This window comes from Plecotus auritus, assembly GCF_963455305.1.
Source record: "Plecotus auritus genome assembly, chromosome: 7".
NCBI classification, from domain to species: Eukaryota; Metazoa; Chordata; class Mammalia; order Chiroptera; family Vespertilionidae; genus Plecotus; species Plecotus auritus.
This window is the reverse complement of record NC_137774.1, coordinates 56,668,361-56,686,967: the sequence shown is the minus strand read 5'-3', so window position 1 is coordinate 56,686,967 and position 18,607 is coordinate 56,668,361. Positions and strand designations below refer to the sequence as shown.

Below are 18,607 nucleotides of genomic sequence, written 5' to 3'. Positions count from 1 at the left end.
AGCTGTGGGTCAGCTACTTGTATAATAGGAAAAGCAAGTTGGTCCTCCACCGTCATGTGCTTTAATCCTTCTTAGATAGCTCTTTGCATAGGTGATTCTATTAATGGTGAATTAAATGTTTCAGGATTGGGACATGGAGGTGGAGGGGGCCATGAAGGCCATTCCTCCAATTTTTCTTTTTGCTCCTCTTTAGGAGCAGAAGGTGCAAGGGGAGGGGGTTTATCCTCTTTTGTTTCTCTAAAAGGCTCTAGCAAATGCAATACCATGTTCCACAAGGAGAAACAATTTGGAGGCAAATTTTTCCCCTGCTGCTGAGGTTTTTTCAAGTTATGACTAACTCTTTCCCAACATTCAACATCTAATGTACCTGCTTCAGGAAACCAGGGATTATGTTCTATAATAACATGCAAAAACTGTAAGAGAATACCTTCTGACACTTTAATTCCTTTATCCTTAAGCATGCAAACCAAAAGTCTACAATAAAGCTTCTCCCCTTTTGACAAATTCTGCCCCATTAGCCTGGCTAAAAAAAGACGTTCCCACCCTACTTACAGATCTCGACTTCTGCAGCTGGCTGTGGGCTTTGCATGCGGCGAATTTCCCCACCTATCCGGTGAATTCTTTTTCCCCACCTTGCTGGTGAAACTTTGTTTTTCTGCTCCAGGCAAATCTTCTTCTCCAGACATCCATCATTCGAGGTGCCAGATGTGAGAGTCCACGTCCCACGTCGCTCAGGGTTTGGGATCTGGAGAAGGGCCGTGGTCAAATGATGAGACAAGACAAGAAATAATAATGTGGAAACAATGGGGGGCCAGGCGGAGAGTCCAATGCAAGGGCAAGGACTGCACTGGTGCCCAGGCCTTGCCAGGCTTTCATTCAATTTTAGATACACATATTGCCCTTAGTCAGGCAGGCAATTCTGGTAACAGAAAGACTATCTTAAAGGTCAGTAAATATTAGTAAAGATTTACTTTGAGACTATTTGGTCAGGAAATTGCTCGAGCCACCATTGTCTCGACTAAACAATCAGTGCATAGCTTTAGCCCTTGCCAGAGCTCAAGGTTCATGATCCTTCTGCATTCCTTGTTTACACTTTTCTGATAGGAGAGACAATAGCTAGCTTCCAACAGTATGAACCAGTGGAAATCAAGGTAGTGAAAAAAAAAAAAAAAACACAGAAAAGTGACCTATGATTGCAGAAGAACTTAGGGAGTGAAAACTTCTTGAATGAAGACATATGAAAAAGAAGCCTGAAGCAGATGCAGGACTACCTCTGACCAAAATGGTGCCTTCTCATACAGAAAGTATGGGCACAAAAACTTGCAGAGTTTCCAGGGACAAGCATCCTTCTCCCAAAGGTACTCCCCTTCCTCATGCTGAGAAGAAATCCAGACCCAGCACAGATAATAAGAAACATTTAGGTTTGTTTTCATCCAAATCCATGCCAGGAGAGAGAACCAAAGTAGGATCTAGCAAATGCTCCCAAGCCTCGCTTCGGAAGGACCATGACAGGCCTGTTTACAATGGGGCTGGAAAGACCCACTTGAGCACCTTTTCACCAAGTGTTCCAAAGACTTCTGCTAAAGGGATTCAGAAATCTGTTACTGAGCACACAGCCAAAAAAATCTCCTCTCCATCCTAGCCATTCCAGACCTGGACCTGTGGTCTCCCCACATAAGGCTAAGAGTCCAGGTGTCAGGCAGTCAGGCAGCAGCTCCAGCCCAGTTCCTGGGAAGCCCATCACAGGGAGTCTTCGGCCTATGGTTAGTTCTGGCTCCATGCCCAGGCACCAGAATGGCAGCTCCAGCTCAGTGCCTGAGCGCTCGATCAATCAGTGGGACCAAGAGGCCAGCCAGTGACTTAAATCCTCCTGGAAGGACAGTCAGCAGTATAGGTGGCTCTGGATGACCCATCAGTGGCCCAGGTGGTTCTAGGAAGTCAGTGGTCAGTTCTGGTGACTCTGGGTGGCCTGTGCACAATCCACATAACTGACGACCAATGAGTGGCTCAGTGCCCGCCCCCCCCCCCCCCCCCCAGGCAGTTAGTCAGTGGCTCTGGGCGATCAGTAAGTGGCAGTTTTAGCTGGACAGACTGTCAGCAGTTCAGGCCCTAGAAGACCAGTGAGCAGCTTGGGACCTGGGTGAATAGTTAGTAGCTTAGATCCCCCCATAAGCCCAAATGCACTTTTGTCTCAGAAACAATATCTTCTAAGAATATCATTACCCAGCACACCAATGGACAGATGAATGGAATGAAGCCTTCTTTAGCTGGCTAGAGATCTGCCCAACATTCTCAAGGGTTTCCCTTCCCTGGTGGTTACAAAAGACAGTGAGAATATGTAGAGGAGGAAGATGAGAACTATGACTCCAAAATGGAAGATTTTATCAAAGATGAAGGAGAATCTCAGGAAGAAATACCTAAGCACATTCTTTGGCTATGACCAAAAAAAATATAAAGATGAAGAAGCAAAGAGTTTAAGACCAGGTATGCAAGAGGACTTAGAGGAAATAAGATCGGAGGAAGAAGCAACGAAATGCGGAGAGGTCAAGAAGCTGAAAAGACGTTAGCTGCTGCTTTTATTTATTTTTGTGAAACACTGGAGACACTCTACTGCAAAGAAGTCCTGCCTTTGGACTGAAGAAGCCCATTATAATTTTAGATTTACTAGTGGCCCAGTGCACAAAATTCATGCACAGGGGTTGGGGGAGGGTGTCCCACAGCCCGGCCTGCACTCTCTCCAATCTGGGACCCCTTGGGGGATGTGCGGGATCGGGCCTATGCTGGCAGTTGGACATACCTCTCACAATCCAGGACTGCTGGCTCATAACCACTTGCCTGCCTGCCTGCCTGCCTGCCTGCCTGATTGCCCCTAACCGCTTCTGCCTACCAGCCTGATCACCCCCTAACCACTCCCCTGCTGGCCTGATTGACACCTAACTGCTCCCCTGCTGGCCTGATCGCCCCCAACTGCCCTCCCCTGCCGCAACCTGCCTTCTCCGCCGGGACCAACCTCCTCTGCGTGAGGCGGAGGAGATGCTCGACCCCGAGTCCTCACCACACGAAGTGGCTGCTGCGCCCCGCCTCCTCTGTGCACTTGGCCATCTTGTGGTTGCCATCTTGTGGCAGCCATCTTGTGGCAACGTCACGTGCGAGGGCCACTTAGGCTTTTATTAGTATAGATACTTGGATCCTCAAGGACAAGGAATGGATACTATACATTGAGTGGCCAGATTATTATGATCTCTGAATGCATAATAATCTCCAGCCAGCCTGGCCAGGGGGAGGGGACATGGGCGGTTGGCCGGCCTGCCTGCTGGTTGGGGGGACAATTTGCATATTAGCTTTTTATTATGTAGGATATACACTGAGTGGCCAGATTATTATGTATTCAGAGATCATAATAATCTGGCCACTCAGTGTATATTTTGAGCATAAAGTATTTTCAAATAATTTCCAGGGTGAGAGCTGTAGTGCAGATGACATAATGCCCAGTGAGTGCTCTTAGGAAGTTAACTGCTCACAGATGCCAGCCTCGATCCTGATGAGCTATGCACTCTAATGTGGGGCCCACTCAACAGCCAGCCAATCTTCTTTTGTTCCTTTGCTATTTTAAAAAGGAAAAAATATTGCCTCTTGACTTCCATAATTCTGCTGATGGGTGAGTAGGGCAATGGCCAGCTCCCAATCAAACTTATTTTGTCTTTTTATGAGGAGTCTGACCCTTCCATGAATGTTGTCAGCAATAAAGTGACCTGTTCTAATCTATATATTTGGATTGAGAACTTGAAAATGTAGAGTAGGCTTTATAATTATATGGATGTCATCTCTGTGACTTTGAAGTAAAAAGTAGAATAAATTATATTGTATTCTATATTCATGGATTGGATGCTGAGCATTCTTATTCACTGATTTAGGTGATTGGGCAATTAACAAAAAAATTTCAAGTTAAAAAACAAGTTATGCTATATGGTGTAAGAATATTCTTTTCCAAATTTTCCTTTCAGATTTATTGTAAAACTGACAATGTTACTGTGCTGGTTTTGATCTAAAAAGTCATTTTATATTGTAGAAAAAATATTTTATTCAAAGATTAGAATTGAAAGAGTAATAGTTTAAAAAATAAGCAAGTGACACGTGAGGCTCCCCTTACTCCCCCATTATAAAGATATTTTGGAATCCAAAGTGCCTTTGTGTCTCTTGATCTTAATGACTTCGTATTTTTATCTTAAAATTCCTTAGCAATTAATGGCAAAAAAAAAAAAAGCTAAATTCATGTGTATCAAGAGAAAATAAATAAATAAATAACGTTTCAAAGAATACCAAAATTTTGCATTGGACGTACTGATTTTAAGCTCATTGTTAAGAAATAACATTCCTTTCTAAAAGATTTAGTTGGAAAAAAACTGGTGTAAGAAGAGAACTTTACCAGGAGTTTCTTTTAATTTTTTACATTTTTTTTATTGTTTAAAGTATTACATATGTCTCCATTTCCCCAATTGGCCTCTCCCTGGCTGCTCCCACCCCCCAGCACATGCCCTCACTCCCTATTGTCTGTGTCCATTGGTTATGCTTATATGCATACATACAAGTCCTTTGGTTGATCTCTTACCTCACCCTCTCACCCTCCCTGCCTTCCCTCTGAGGTTGGATAGTCTCTGGATCTATTTTTGTTCATCAGTTTATGTTGTTTATTATATTTCACAAATGAGTGAGATCATGTGATATTTATCTTTCTCTCCAGGACCATCCATGCTGTTGCGAATGGTAGGAGATCCTTCCTTTTTACAGCAGTGTAGTATTCCATTGTGTAGACATACCATGGTTTTTTAATCCACTTCTCTGCTGATGGGCACTTAGGCTGTTTCTAAATCTTAGCTATTGTAAATTGTTCTGCTATGAACGTAGGGGTGCATATATTCTTTCTGACTGGTGTTTCTAGTTTCTTGGAATATAGTCCTAGAAGTGGGATCACTGGGTCAAATGGCAGTTCCATTTTTAGTTTTTTGAGGAAACTCCATACTGTGCTCCACAGTGGCTGCACCAGTCTGCATAATCACCAGCAGTGCATGAGGGTTCCTTTTTCTCCGCATCCTTGCCAACACTTGTCATTTGTTGATTTGTTGATGATAGCCATTCTGACAGGTGTGAGATGGTGTCGCATTGTCGTTTTGATTTGCATCTCTCGGATAATTAGTGACTTTGAGCATGTTTTCTTGTGTCTCTTGGTCTTCCTTCTGTCTTCTTATGAAAAATATCTATTTAGATCTGTTGCCCATTTTTTGATTGGGTTGTTTGTCTTCCTTTTGTTAATTTGTATGAGTTCCCTGTAAATGTTGGAGATTAAACTCTTATTGGTGATAACATTGGCAAATATGTTCTTCCATGCAGTGGGCTTTCTTGTTGTTTTGTTGATTTTTTTTTCTGTGCAAAAGCTTTTTACTTTGATGTAGTCCCATTTGTTTATTTTCTCTTTAGTTTCCATTGCCCTAGGAGCTATAACGGTGAAGATATTGCTTTGGCATATGTCTGAGATTTTGCTGCCTGTGGATTCCTCTAAGATTTTTATGGTTTCCTATCTTACATTTAAGTCCTTTATCCATTTTGAGTTTATTTTTGTGTATGATGTAAGTTGGTGGTCTAGTTTCATTTTATTGCATTTATCTTGTCCAATTTCCCCAACACCATTTATTGAAGAGACTGTTTTGACTCCATTGTATGCTCTTGCCTCCTCTGTCAAATATTAATTGAACATAATGGCTTGGGTCGATTTCTGGGTTCTCTGTTCTGTTCCATTGATCTATATGTCTCTTCTTGTGCCAGTCCCAGGGAGTTTTGAGAGCAGTGAGTTTGTAATACAGCTTGATATCTGGTATTAAGATCCCTCCTACTTTGTTCTTCTTTCTCAGGATTGCTGCAGCTATTTGGAGTCTTTTTTTTTTTTTTTTAATCCCAGATGAATTTTCGGAGAGTTTGTTTTAGGACTGTGAAATACGCTATTAGTATTTTAATGCGGAGTGCATTGAATCTATAGATTGCTTTGGGTAGTATGGACATTTTAATGATGTTGATTCTATGGTATGTTCTTCCATCTGTTTATGTCTTCCTCTATCGCTTTTTTCAGTGTCCTGTAGTTTTCTGAGTACAGGTCTTTTACCTCCTCAGTTAAGTTTGTTCCTAGGTATCTTAATGTTTTTGGTGCAATGGTAAATGGGACTTTTTAAACCTCTCTTTCTGTAAGTTCACAATTGCTGTATAAAAATTCCATAGATTTCTTGGCATTAATTTTGTATCCTGCTACATTGCCAAATTCATATATTAAGTCTAATAATTTTTTATGGAGTTTTTGGTTGTTTTTTTTTTACGTACAGCATCATGTCACCTGTGAATAATGACAGATTTATGTATTCTTTTCCAATTTGGATATTGTTTATTTCTTCTTCTTGTCTAATTGCTATGACTAGCACTTCTGGTACTATGTGGAACAGGAGTGGTGACAGTGCGCATCCCTGTCTTGTTCCTGTTCTTAGGGGAAATGGTTTCAGTTTTTGCCCATTGAGTATGCTGTTGGCTGAGGTTTGTTGTATAAGGAAGGCTTTTATTATGTTGATTATGATCCCTCTATTCCCACTTTGCTGAGGGTTTTTATCAAGAAAGACTGTTAGATTTTGTCAAGCGCTTTTTCTGCATCAATTGATATGACGATGTGACTTTTACCTCTCAATTTGTTTGTGTGATGTATTATGTTTATTGATTTGTCGGTATTGTACCATCCTTACATCCCTGGGATAAGTCCTACTTGGTCATGATGTATGCATTTTTCTGATGTAATGCTGGATCTGATTAGTTACAATTTTGTAGAGGATTTTGGCATCTATGTTCATGAGGGATATTGGCCTATAATTCTCTTTCTTTGTGGTGTCTTTATCTGGTTTTGGTATTAGGGTAATGTTGGCTTCATAGAATGAGCTTGGAAGTGTTGCTTCCTCTTTAATTTTTTGGAATAGTCTGAGGAGGATAGGTTTTAGTTCTTCTTTGAATGTTTGGTAAAACTCCCCTGTGAAGCCACCTGGACCTGGGCTTTTGTTTGCTGGAAGCTTTTTGATGACTGCTTCGATTTCCTCCATAGTTATCAGCCTATTGAGATTTTTGGATTCTTCCTGACTGAGTTTTGGAAGGTTGTATTTTTCTAGGAATATGTCCATTTCCTCTAGGTTGTCCAGTTTGTTGGAATAGAGTTGTTCATAGTATTTTTTTTTTTTTACAACTAGTGGCCCTGTGCATGAAATTCATGCACATTAAATGGGAATTAAGTAGAGGAAATATTTTAATATTGCTATTTGACCTTTCTCTCTAATAGAAGTATCAGAGATGAAAGAAAATTAGTAAAATGTATATGGAAATCTCAAATCTTCCTCCTGTCAGTATCTGGGGCCCGCCACAAGCCCCAGAGTCAAGTCCCCACCCACCCATGTGTGCCTTGAAATCACTCGAGACCCAGACCCACTGACCCCACCCGCCTCAAACCCCACATTGGCTGGAGTTTCAGCCTCAGGTCCCCTGGCCCGGCACCAGGCAGGGGGCACAGCCTGAGGTGCCCCATCAAGCCCCGCTGGGTGGGGGGTATGGCCTCAGGTCCCCCGGCGCAGCCTCTGGTCCCCTGACCTGGCCTCCAGTCCCCTAGCCTCAGCACTGGGGCAGGGGGCATGGCCTCAGGTCCCCCGGCCTGGCCTCAAGTCCCCCGGCCCCGCTGTGATGGCGTGATGGCATGACCGCATGATGACCATTTGCATATTAGCTCTTTATTATATAGGATACTTTGTATTTCCGTGGGGTCTGTTGTTATTTCACCTCTTTCATTTCTGATTTTGTTTATTTGGGTCCTCTCTCTTTGCTTCTTGATGAGCCTGGCTGGAGGTTCATCCATTTAGTGTATACTTTCAAAGAAAGAGCTCTTGGTTTCATTGATCTTTTCTATTGTTTTTGCGTCTCTATGCCATGTATTTCTGCTCTGATCTTTATTATCTCCCTTCTGCTCACTCTGGGCTTTTCTTGTTGTTCTAATTCTTTAAGTTGTAGAGTTAGATGATTTATTATCATTTTTTTCTTGTTTTTAAGGTAAGCCTGTAGAGCTATAAACTTCCCTCTCAGGACTGCTTTCACTGTGTCCCATAGATTTTGGATTGTTGTGTTTTCATTATCATTTGTTTCCAGGATGTTTTTAATTTCTTCTTTGATCTCTTTGGTAACCCAATCATTGTTTAATAGTATGCTATTCAGCTTCCAAGTGTTTGAATTTTTAAATTGTTTTTATTGTAGTTTATTTCTAATATTATGCCATTGTGGTCTGAGAAGATGCTTGATATAATTTCAATCTTCTTGAATGTGAAGAGACTTTGCCTGTGACCCAATATGTGGTCTATCTTTGAATATGTCCCATGTGCCCTTGAGAAGAATGTATATTTACTGGCTTTGGGATGAAATGTTCTGCAGATGTCAATTAAGGCCATGTGATCTAGCGAGTCATTTAGGATTGTTGTTTCTTTACTGATTTTTTTTTTGTCTAGATCATTTATCCAGTGATGTCAATGGGGTATTAGAGTCCCCTACTATGATTGTATTGTTGTCAATCTCTTCCTTGATATCTTTGAGGAGGTTTTTTTAAAATGTATTTGGGTGCTCCTGTATTGGGTGCATATATGTTTATCAGGGTTATATCCTCTTGTAGTACCGATTCCTTTATTATTATGAAGCGGCCTTCTTTATCACTTGTTATGGCATTTACTTTGAGGTATATTTTGTGATATATAAGTATTGCTACCCCAGCTGTGTTTTTTTTTGTTTGTTTGTTTTTTCATTTCCATTTGCCTGGAAGATATTTTCCCATCCTTTCACTTTCAGTCTGTGTGAGTCCCTTGTTCTAAGGTGGGTCTCTTGTAGACAGAAAATGTATGGGTCATGTTTTCTTATCCATTCAGCCACTCAATATCTTTTGATTGGATAATTTATTCTGTTTATGTTTAAAGTTATTATTGATAGGTAGTTGTTTGTAGCCATTTTTATTTTTTGTGCCTGTGCTCCTCCTTCCCTTTTTATTTCTTATTTTTATAGCATTCCCTTTAGCATTTATTGCATTGCTGTCTTGGTGGTGATAAACTCCCTTAGCCTTTTTTTTTTTGTCTGTGAAGCTCCTTATTCCCCCTTCAATTTTGAATGATAGCCTTGCTGAATGTAATATTCTTATATTCAGTCCCTTGCTTTGTGTCATTTTGTAAACTTCCTTCCATTCCTTTCTGTCCTGATGTATTTCTGTTGAGAAATCATTTTATAATCTAATGGGAGATCCCTTGTACATTACTTTCTGTCTCTCTCTTGCAGCCTTTAAGATTCTCTCTTTGTAAACTAGAAACACTAATCAGAAAGGATATATGCACCCCTATGTTCATAGCAGCACAATTCACCATAGCTAAGATTTGGAAAGAGCCTAAGTGCCCATCAGCCGATGAGTGGATTAAAAAACCGTGGTACATCTACACAATGAAATACTACCTGCAGTAAAAAAGGAGTTCTTACCATTTGCAACAACATGGATGGAGCTGAAGAGCATTATACTAAGTGAAATAAGCCAGGCAGAGAAAGATAAATATCACATGATCTCACTCATTCATGGAATATAATGAACAACATAAACTGATGAACAAAAACAGATCCAGAGACAGAGAAACATCGATCAGAACGTCAAACTTCGGGGAAAGTAGGGGACGGTGGGGGTAAGGGGGAGAGATTAACCAAAGGACTTATATGCATGCATATAAGCCTAATCAATGGACACAGACAACAGGAGGGTAAGGGGATGAATCGGGGGGTGGGGGGGTTGGGGGTAATGGGGGAATAAGGACACATATGTAACACCTTAATCAATAAAGAAATTAAAAAAATATTCTCTCTCTGTCGTTAACAATTGCCATTGTAATTATGACGTGTCTTGGTGTGGGTCTTTTTGGGTTCATCTTGTTTGGGACTCTCTGTGCTTGTGTGACTTTTTTCTTCCACACATTAGGGAAGTTTTCTGACGTTATTTCTTCAAATATGTTTTCTAACCCTTGTTCCTCTTCCTGTTGTTGTGGCACCCCTATTATTTGTATGTTGCTTCATTTCATGTTGTCGAAAAGTTTCCTTAGGCTCTCCTACTGTCTTTTAATTTTTTTCCCCAATTGCAGTTCAGTTTGGGTGCATTTTGCTTCCCTGTCTTCTAATTCATTAATTCGGTCTTCCACTTCTCCTAGTCCAGTGGTCGGCAAACTGCCGCTCGCGAACCACATGCGGCTCTTTGGCCCCTTGAGTGGGGCTTTTCCACAAAATACCACGGCCTGGGCGAGTCTATTTTGAAGAAGTGGCGTTAGAAGAAGTTTAAGTTTAAAAATTTTGGCTCTCAAAAGAAAGAAATTTCAATCTTTGTACTGTTGATATTTGGCTCTGTTGACTAATGAGTTTGCCGACCACTGTCCTAGTCTACTGTTGAAACTTTTCCATAGTGTTTTTTATTGAAGCTACATCACTCTTTATTTCTTCTTGGTTTTTACATAAGTTGTTGATTTTTTTCATCTGTTTGGTTTATGAACTGTATAACACTTATTTTGAATGCTTTTTCTGACATATTGCATACTTATGTTTCACTTAGCTCAGTTTCTGGCAATTCCTTCTTTTCTTTCCTTTGGGGGTTTCTTTGTCTCCCCATTTTTGCTCTCACTGAAGGACCTAGGTGTCGAGTCATGCGGGGGCTGCGCCTCAGGCAGCAGTGGCTCCTTGGGTTGTGGCTGCTCCTCAGGCAGTCATGGCAGTGGCTGCTCCTCAGTTGGCAAAAGCTCTTCTAGTGGGTGCTGCTCGTGCCGCTGCTTGCAGCAGTGGTGGCTCCTCTGGCTGGTGGGGGTGGGCTGGGCAGCTCATGCAGCTGCTGCTCCTCGCATGGGAGCGGACTGTGCAAGGCTGCTGCTCATCAAATGAGGATAGGCTGCTGCTCCTGGGACAGGGGCAGGTGGTGTACAGCTGCAGATCCTTGGATGGGGGCAGGCTGCTTGTGAGGCTGCTGCTCCTCAGATGAGGGTGGGCTGTGCAAGGCTGCTGCTCCTCGGATGGGGCACACTGCTCGCGGGGCTGCTGCTCCTCAGTTCTGAAGACTAGAAGGCCAATATCAAGGTGTCACTTCAGGGTTGAATTTCCATAAGGACTCTTTTCCTGGTATATAGATGTCCGCTTCTTCACTATGTCCTCACACAGCTTTTCTTCTCTCTCTGGGCTTCTACTAGTATTTCCACCATGATGAAGTGGCTCTCACTTCTTCCTCAAGTTGGCAGAGAAGAAGCGTGAGGGTGCTGAGTGGCTCTTAAAGTTGCAAAACCAGCCCGGTGGCCACATCTCTTCCAGGATGTGCTGAAGGCTCCCCCAAGATGAGTGGGCAAAACTCAGAGCTCCATGGAGGCCGCCCTGGCCTTGGAGAGGAATCCAACCTAGGCCCTTTGGAAGCTGCAGGCCCTGGGTCTACTTGTGCACTAAATTGTATGCTATTGCCTCCTTTGTCAAATATAAATTGAGCATAATTGCTTGGGTTGATTTATGGGTTCTCTGTTACGTTCCATTGGTCAATATGTCTGTTCTTGTGCCAGTACCAGGCAGTTTTGAGAACAATGGCTTTGTAATATATCTTGATATCTGGTATTATGATTCCTCCAACTTTGTTCCTCTTTCTCAGGATTGCTGCAGCTAGTTGGGGTCTTTTTCAGTTCCATATGAATTTTTGGAGAGTTTGTTCTAGGTCTATGAAATATGCCATTGGTATTTTAATGAGGATTACATTGAATCTATAGATTGCTTTGGGTAGTATAGACATTTTAATGATGTTGAGTCTACCAATCCATGAACACGGTATATTCTTCCATTTGTTTACATCTTCCTCTATCTGTTTTTACAATGTCCTGTAGTTTTCTGAGTTACAGGCCTTTTACCTCCTTAGTTTAGTTTATTCCTAGGTATCTTCGTTTTTTGTTGTTGGTGGTTTGTGAGTTTTTTTGCAATGATAAATTTAATTTTTTTTCACTTTCTCTTTCTGTGAGTTCATTATTGGTGTATAAAAAGCCATACATTTCTGAGTGTTAATTTTGTATCCTGCTACACTGCCAAATTCATTTAAGTCTAGTAGTTTTCTGATGGAGTCTTTAGGGTTTTCTATGTACAATATCATGTCATCTGTGAATAATGACAGTTTTACTTCTTCTTTGGCAACATGGATGCCTTTTATTTTTTCTTCTTGTATGATTGCTATGGTTAGCACTTTCAGTTCTCTGTGGAACAGGAGTGGTGAAAGTGGGTATCCCTGTCTTGTTCCTATTCTTAGGGGAAATGGTTTTGGTTTTTGCCCATTGAGTATGCTGTTGTCTGTAGGTTTGTCATATGGGCCTTATTATGTTGAGGTATGATCCCTCTATTCCCACTTTTGCTGAGAGTTTTTATCAAGAAAGGGTGTTGGATTTTGTCAAGTGCTTTTTCTGCATCAATTGATATGACTGGGTGATTTTTGTCTCTCAGTTTGTATATGTGATGTATCACGTTGATTGAGTTGTGGATATTATACTAGCCTTGCATCCCTGGAATAAATCCCACTTGGTCATGGTGTATGATCTTTTGAATGTAACGCTGGATCCGATTTGCTAGAATTTTTTTGAGGATTTTGGCATCTATATTCATGAGGGACATTGGCCTGTAATTCTCTTTCATTGTGTTGTCTTTATCTGGTCTTGGTATTAGGGTGATGCTGGCTTCATAAAATGAGCTTGGAAGTGTTCCTTCCTCTTTGATTTTTTGGAATAGTCTGAGGGGGGTAAGTTTTAGTTCTTTGAATGTTTGGTAAAACTCCCCTGTGAAACTGTCCAGCTCAGGGCTTTTGTTTGCTGGAAGTTTTTTGATGACTGCTTCAATTTCCTCTATAGTTTCACATTTTTTTATTCTTCCTGATTGAGTTTTGGAAGATTGTACTTTTCTAGGAACATGTCCATTTCCTCTAGGTTGTCCAGTTTGTTGTAATGGAGTTGTTCATAGTATTTTTTTTACAACCCTTTATATTTCTGTGGGGTTGGTTGTTACTTCACTTCTTTCATTTCTGATTTTGTTTATTTGGTCCATCTCTCTTTACTTCTAGGTGGTACTCGCTAGCAATTCAACAATCTTGTGTATCCTTTCAAAGAAATTGCTCTTGGTTTTATTGATCTTTTTTTTCTCTATGTCATTTATTTCTGCTCTGATGTTTATTATCTCCTTCCTTCTGATTACTCTGGACTGTTCTTGTTGCTCTCTTTTTAATTCTTTGAGTTGTAGGGTTAGATAATTTATTACCTGTTTGTCTTGTTTTCTGAGGTAGACCTGTAGTGCTATAAACTTCCCTCTCCTGACTGCTTTCAATGTGTCCCATCATTTTTGGATTGTTGTGTTTTCATTGTCATTTGTTTCCAGGATGTTTTTTTATTTCTTATTTGATCTCTTTGGTAATCCAATCATTGTTTAATAACATGCTATTTAGCCTACAAGTGTTTGATTTTTATAAAATTGTTTTTATTGTAGTTGATTTTTAATTCTATGCCATTGTGATCTGAGAAGATTCTTGATATGATTTCAAACTTCTTGAATTTGTAGAGACTTAGCCTATGTCCTATTATGTGGTCTATCTATAGAAATGTCCCATGTGCACTTGAGAAGAATGTATATACCCTAGCTTTGGGGTGAAATGTTCTGAAGATGTCAATTAATTCCAACTGATCTAGTGAGTCCTTTAGATTGCTGTTTCTTTGTTTATTTTTTGTCTAGATTTATCCAGTGTTGTCAATGGGATATTAAAGTTCACTACTATGAATGTATTGCTGTGGATTTCTCCCTTAATATCTTTCAGAAATGTTTTATGTATTTGGATGCTCCTGCATTGGGTGCATATATGTTTATCAGAGTTATATCCTCTTGTTGTGCCAATCCCTTTAGTATTATGAAGTAGCCTTCCTTATCTTTTGTTATGGCCTTCACTTTGAGGTCTATTTTGTGATATATAAGTATTGCTACCCCAGCTTTATTTTATTCAATTCCATGTGTCTGAAAAAATTTCTTCCATTCCTTCACTTTCAGTATTGTGAGTCCTTTGTTCTGAGGTGGGTCTCTTGTAGACAGCATATGTATGGGTCATGTTTTCTTTCCATTCAGCCACTTGATGTCTTTTGATTAGAGCAGTTAATCCATTAATGTTTAAGGTTATTATTCATAAGTACTTGTTTGTAGTAATTTTAATTTTTTATGCATGTGTTCCTTCTTCTCTTCCTATTTCTTCTTTTTACGACCATCCCTTTAGCATTTCTTGCATTGCTGGCTTGATAGTAATAAACTTCCTTAGCCTTTTCTTGTCTGTGAAGCTCCTGATTTCCCTTTCAATTTAAATGATAGCCTCACTGGAAAGAGTATTCTTTTTTTTTTTTTAAATATATTTTATTGATATTTCACAGAGAGGAAGGGAGAGGGATAGAGAGCTAGAAACATCGATGAGAGAGAGACATCGATCAGCTGCCTCCTGCACACCCCCCACTGGGGATGTGCCCGCAACCAAGGTACATGCCCTTGACCGGAATCGAACCCGGGACCCTTCAATCCACAGGCCGACGCTCTATCCACTGAGCCAAACCGGTTTTGGCTGGAAAGAGTATTCTTGAAGTCATTCCCTTGCTTTGTATCACTTTGTATACTACATTCCATTCCCTTCTGGACGGATGTGTTTCTGTTGGGAAGTAAGTTGATAGTCTAATGGGAGATCCCTTGTTGGTAACTCTCTTTCTCTCTTGCAGCCTTTAAGATTCTCTCTTTGTCACTAACAATTGCCATTGTAATTATGATGTGTCTTGGTGTGGGTCTTTTGGGGTTCATCTTGTTTGGGACTCTCTTTGTTTTTGTGACTTTTTTCTTCCCTACGATAGTGAAGTTTTCTGTCATTATTTCTTCAAATAGATTTTCTAATCTCTACTCCTCTTCCTCTCCTTCTGGCATCCCTATTATATAGATGTTGCTTCATTTCATGTTGTCCCAAATCTCCCTTAGGCTCTTCTCCTGATTTCTAATAGTTTTTATCCAATTGATGTTCTGATTGGGTATGTTATAAACCCTGTCTTCTAACTCACTGATTCGATCCTTTGCTTTTTCTAGTCTACTAGAGAAACCTTCCATTGTGGTTTTTATTTTAACTATATCATTCTTCCTTTTTTCTTGATTCTTACATATGTTGGTAATTTTCTCATGCAGTCAGTTTAAGAACTGCATGACACTCTGAATTTTTTTCTCTGACATATTTCTTGCCTCCATTTCATTTAGTTCCTTTTCTGGTGATTTCTCCTTTTCTTTCCTTTGGGGGTTTTCCTTTGTCTCCCCCTTTTTGCTGTCTCCTCTTTCTGGCCCTGGACTCCCTGCTTGTTATCCAAGGGGTTGAATCCCCTAGTGGTCCAATGATCTGGAACTCGCTAGACCAGAGGCTGGGTGTGTCTTGAGTGTCACACCTTTGTCATCTGCTCTGAGTTGTACTCCCTTCTCCCATGATTCTGGTCCTTCAGTTGTCCACTTCAGATTCTCGGGGTGGTGGGGGGTGCATGCACAGTTCCTCTGGAGTGCAACTCCCCATGAGGACCCAAAGCCCTGTGGCATGCAATTCACTATGCAGCCCCAGCACTCAAGGCAGGATGGTGCCCTAGGACCCTCTCGCACATGCAGCATGGTCTTGTGACCTGTGGTTGGGCATACCAGGTCACACCAGCAGCTCTGACCTGGGCTTGGGGTAGGGCATGTGCTGTGTGACAGTTCTGTGGGGAGCCTGAGGGTAGAGCACACATTGACTGAAGGTGATGTCTGTGTGTGGGGGAGGTCAGGAGTTTCTTTAAAAAAATATTTTTATTGATTTCAGAGAAGAAGGGAGAGGGAGAGATAGAAACAATGATGAGGGATCGGCTGCCTCCTGCATGCCCCACACTGGGGATCAAGCCCACAACCTGGGCATGTGCACCAACAGGGAATCGAACCATGACCTCCTGGTTCATTGGGTTGATGCTCAACCACTGAGCAATACCAGCCAGGCTACCAGGAGTTTCTTGATATGCCTATCTTACCCCCCCCTCATCATATACTTTTTGGGATTACCTACCTAAAATTAACATGCCACATATCCTGTACTTTTCCTAAATATTACCCATTTCACGTTTACAATCTAAGACCCTGTCCCCATTTTCCAACATTTTCTGTTCCTAATATTACCTCATTGTCTTTGGTAATCATTTGTATGTGAGTTGTCCTTGTGCATGGATTAAGCGTTGTACATCTCTTGTTAATTTGTTCATGTCAATTTGGTTATTAGCCCAGTTGTTAGAATTTATAAGGTATGAGGTAAATAAGAGCCAGCCTTGTGAAATTATCGGCTGTGACATGGTTAACTTCTGACACCACTGCAGCCAAGAGATCATGGATACCTGCCAGCAAAGGTAAGCATTATTATTATTTTTTTCATTCTGTTAGCCTTTTGTGTGTAGTACTGCAGGGTTTGGTAGAATTTTGAAGTTCTGCAAGTTACTTTTTCCTCTTATACATTCACATTGGCATACAAAATGTATTTGTGAAACTAGCTGCTTGGGCTTAGAGTGACATGGGTTCTCTTTACTGAATCATGGATTTGTGTACAATGTGAGGATCTGGTTCAGTTCATGCATCTGGCATCTGGCAACTGAGGTCTGTTGTCTGTCTCCAACTCCACATTGTGGCTATGGCATCTTAGTTATAGATCCCTGTTATATGTCCAGGGTCTGTGGTTTTGGATCAAATATGTATTTGGCTGTGTGTCTGGCGTTTTGGGTCTCTTCTGGGTATGACTTTGTGTCCTGGGTTCGACTTTGTGTCCTGGGTTCTTGTATGGGGTCCAAGTGCAGCTATAGATTCAGATTCTGGTGTATGAAATCTGGTCTTAAGAATTAGCTGTCAGTCTCTGGCATCTGGTTTCTGGCTTTTGTGCTGATAGTATGCTTGAAGTCAGGGGAATCACTCCGAGTTTGATTCCAAGGGCCAGGGTCAAGCTTTTGGTTTGTGGTTGCTGTAGGTACAGCTTCTGGAGTCCAGGGTGTGTGTTTGGGGTCCTGATTTTGGCTCTGGTGTCTAGTGTCTGTCAACTGATGGTCGTTGTGTTGAATTCAATACTAACAAGGGTCCCCAGGTTTATAGAGTTGAGGCATGTTATTAAAAAGCTAGGAAAATTCCTTGACAAGTGGAATGGGAAATCTGAGACTCTGACAGGGCCTTGTAATTTATAGGCACAACTACTAAATCACAAGAACTTATCTTCCCTAACCTAGGATGCTTAGGAGCAAATGGGTTACATGTTCCAGACCATGGCCAGCAGACCCATGTTGGTTCAAATCCCTTTCCAGTGACATTTTTAAGGTGAAACTGATCAGAGAATGACCCACATCACTGTATACATTCGTTGTAATACATCAGCTTATCAAATGACACACATGGAGAGTTGATGAATATTCTATTGAGATATTCCATTGAGGCCTCCTCTAAAATTGCCACTGTTAAACACCAGGTAAAATTTTTGTCCTGGCCATTGTGACTACCTTCACTGAATGTTGTCCCATGCATCAAAAGGCCACCTGTTCAATTCCAGGTTTGGACACATGTCCAGGTTGTGGGCTCAACAAGAAGCAACTGATTGATATATCTCTCACATCGATGATGTTTCTCTCTTTTTTCCTCTCTCTCTGAAATCAATAAAATCATATTTAAAAAATCAAACAAATGAAACAGGTAAAACCTTAAGACAAAGGTGTGTGTTGTTCCTTACACCTGTGTGTTCCCTTCTCTTATTTCCTACTTTTACTTTGTTTCTCCTAAGCTATAAAGGTCCTATGAGACTTGCAACCAGGGGATCAGTGGGCAGCGGCAGCTTGTCCCGGGCTAACCCCTTGAACCTGTCTCCAGGGCCCCCTTGATCTTGTTTCTTCTATTTTAATCCTTCCCTTTGTTTCACTATGTGGATGAAAATGGGCCACATGCTGACTGGACAAGGTTAAGGGTTAACAGAAGCCAGGCTACAAGGTGAGACAGGAGGAAAAATGGTTGGCTGGTATTTAAATTTGCCTTTTCCATTGGAATTGCTTTCTGAGAATCTGAGCAAATGCCTTTGCAGTATAAATGAGAGCTGAACTCATTCAGCTCTGAAGATAAGGGGCACGTCCTCCCTCCAGTCCAAATTTCAGGTGCTTTTGCTGACTAAGAATCTTTATGGAGGTGTCAGAGGTCATTCCTCACAACATGTAGGATCCCCATAGGGAATCTCCAACTCAACTGTAATTAAGAAATTGACTCATCCAGGGATGCCCATATAAAGGTTGGTCACCTAGTGCTCCGAGTCCTCACTCACAGCTGTATGAGACAGCCAGGGAGAGAAACCAAGGCATGTAAGAAGGTTGAATGCCACTTAAGGACTAAGAGCCTCATGGTACTCATAAGCAGCAGACTTTGACCCACTACATTACCTCCTTAGAGAATTTAC

At 41.2% G+C, this 18,607-nt stretch overlaps 1 pseudogene across 1 annotated transcript; it reads left to right on the top strand.

The window, feature by feature from the left end:
- Positions 1 to 1,131: 1,131 nt before the first annotated feature.
- LOC308252631 (protein SPT2 homolog) lies at positions 1,132 to 2,567 on the top strand (annotated as a pseudogene). Its single transcript has 2 exons — positions 1,132 to 1,151; positions 2,038 to 2,567. The product of its transcript is annotated as a protein SPT2 homolog (transcript).
- Positions 2,568 to 18,607: the final 16,040 nt, after the last annotated feature.